We start from the raw sequence: 2,563 nt of genomic DNA, 5'->3' as shown, positions 1-2,563 counted from the left end.
ATTACCAACCATGACTCCTGTATCTGTTAAAACCTGGGCATCAATTGTTGGAGGTGACAGTGGTCCATAACGTTCGGGTCCTGGAGGAGCTCCTGGGTGTCAATCCTCTGGAGCTCACAGGACTTCAGAGAGGTTAGCTGCGCACGGAGGAGGGGACCCGCGGAGCTGCGAGGAAAGAAGAAGAATTAAGACTTTTTAGTTAAAGAAAGACAAGTTTCATCACCACTAGACTGGCCTTACAAGACAGGCTGAAGGGAATTCTGCAAGTTCGAAAGAAAGGACACAATATAACTGATGGAAGCCACGTGAACAAATAAGAACTCCAGTAAAGAAAAATGGCACGGACTCTTGGCGGCGGTGAGAATCCAGCAGCTGAACCAAGAGATGGAGCTGGGATCGCGTCCTGAACCTTCCAGGCGCACCTCCCCAGCCTTCGACTGCTCGCCAGAAGCCGGGATTGACTCGGTGCCACAGGGGCCACCCAGGACCAAGCCTCCACCGCGCGAGCGCGCTCCTCTTGCTCTCAGCAGTCCTTGCGGCTCTAAGGCGCAAATGCATCTTTGCCTCTTCTCCTCCGCCACTGTCCTGGGTCTAAATCTCCCTCTGCCTGCTCCGGAGCGCCCCAGAGCTCTCGCCGGCCTCGCAGCTCCGCGGGTCCCCTCCTCCGTGCGCAGCTCACTCCTTCCTCAGTTTGCACCCCTATTCGCAAATATTCACCCCTGCTCGGCACCTTTCTTCGCCTTCTGCCTGCGACAGCCCCTTCATCTTCAGCCCCTTCCCACCCGCACCCCCACCCTCCTGCCGGAGTTGTGAAGAAGCCAGATGAGGGACAGGAAGTTGTAGGAAGCAAGGCTGCCGCGGCGATACAGGCGTCTGGGACGCAAGGATCGCCAAAGTACAGGCCAGGAAAGTAAGAGCTGTGCGGTGAGCGCCAAGGCTGTGTGTATGACCCGAGAGGACTCCAGTGGGGGTGGTTTCCCCGGGAAGGAGGCAGAATCAGTCGCATCAGTCAGTAAGGTCGCGCACAGTGTAATAGAGAAGGCAATGGATAAAGCTGCTTTCTCGCCGTGGTGAACGACAGAAATACAAACTGGTGGCACTAGAATGCAATGTGAGAAAGGACTTTGTCAACACCAAAGCTAGTCCATTTCAGACTTACTTTCCAAAGCCCTGCTAATGATGAGGCCTTTTGTTAAGGGAGAGAGCAAAGCAATCTACGACCTTCTAGAAGGCTCAATGTCATCATCTTCCGCCATTCATAGGGAAGCTGAGTTGGTGATGACGTTTTCACAACTACAGACAGCTAGTGAATTCCTCTTAGATGAAGGACTAACTACCGAACTAACCTCTCTGAAGTCCTGTGAGCTCCAGAGGATTGACACCCAGGAGCTCCTCCAGGACCCGAACGTTATGGACCACTGTCACCTCCAACAATTGATGCCCAGGTCCTACCGCCAAGTGAGCTTCTCGGACTTCGAGGAGGAGATTGTGTGCACCAGCCCCAGGAGAAGATCTGAATGAACGGTTCCAAGGATTACGAACCGGCGGGGATGAGCGGTAAATACTCGGATAGAGTGGAAGACGTAGACTGGTCTGCGCACTTTTCCAAGGGCGTGAAGCCCCTAAGTACTATTCCAGCTACCCCTACGTGGACTCCTCAGACTTCCGCCTTGGCGACGACACCAAAGGCCGCCAGGGCAGCGTGATGAAGACACAGCACCCCAGCAAATCCAGGCAGCGGAAAGAGGACCAGGAGAACTCCCTATTGCAGGGACAAGTTCCACCAGCTGGGTGGACGCTCCCAGCTCTGTGAGAACTTGCATCCACTGCGTGAGCTGTATGCGGTATATGGACAACGTGCTGTCACTGGAGGTTGGACCCCAAGGGAAACAGCACGGACCCTTGCTGGTGCAGTACTAGCAAGTAGAAGTTTTGCCTCCTGTGCATGGCTCTTACTGCCTTGTCTGTTGTCTGTAAGTTTTGGCCGTGGCAGGGAACACTAAGCTGCCCTGGGACTCAATTGCCCTTCCTTTCCCCTGGTCCATAACCACAAGAGAACTTGTCTCTTACAGTCTCTGGGCTTCCCCGCCCCTCCCCTCCTCTCCCTCCAATGCAAAGGAGCAAGGAGAGCAAGAGGCATCCCAGCATCCTGGAAACTTGAGGCACCATTCCAGCCTGGGGGACCTGCCTGGTGGACTCTCCTCTCCACTCAAGTCATCCATGTGAATCAACCACATCCCCACACTCCCCCCATCTGCGCACACACACACACCCACACACACCCATACAATCTCACAGCCACACACATACCATCCATCCACACACACCACATGCCCACATACCCACACCTATACACACCACACACACACACACACACACACACACACAGTATTCTAAGGAAAAGAAACTTGACATTGACTCTTGTGTATTAATAACAATCTATAATCAAGCCAAATGTCTTATACATGTGTTAAATTTCCTTTCTTCCACCTCTTCCAGCTCAAAAGAGTCTGCAGTCAGAATTGCTGGGTCTTGGTGGATTTTTGTAGTTGATTTTTCAAAG

At 53.2% G+C, this 2,563-nt stretch overlaps 1 pseudogene; it reads left to right on the top strand.

Moving 5' to 3' along the window:
* Window positions 1-384: 384 nt before the first annotated feature.
* Window positions 385-1,927, top strand: LOC143686748 (sprouty-related, EVH1 domain-containing protein 2 pseudogene; annotated as a pseudogene).
* Window positions 1,928-2,563: the final 636 nt, after the last annotated feature.

The sequence above is a fragment of the Tamandua tetradactyla genome, chromosome 6 (assembly GCF_023851605.1).
Source record: "Tamandua tetradactyla isolate mTamTet1 chromosome 6, mTamTet1.pri, whole genome shotgun sequence".
In the NCBI taxonomy this organism is placed as follows: Eukaryota; Metazoa; Chordata; class Mammalia; order Pilosa; family Myrmecophagidae; genus Tamandua; species Tamandua tetradactyla.
The sequence above is the reverse complement of the archived record's forward strand: the minus strand, read 5'-3'. Positions and strand labels throughout refer to the sequence as shown.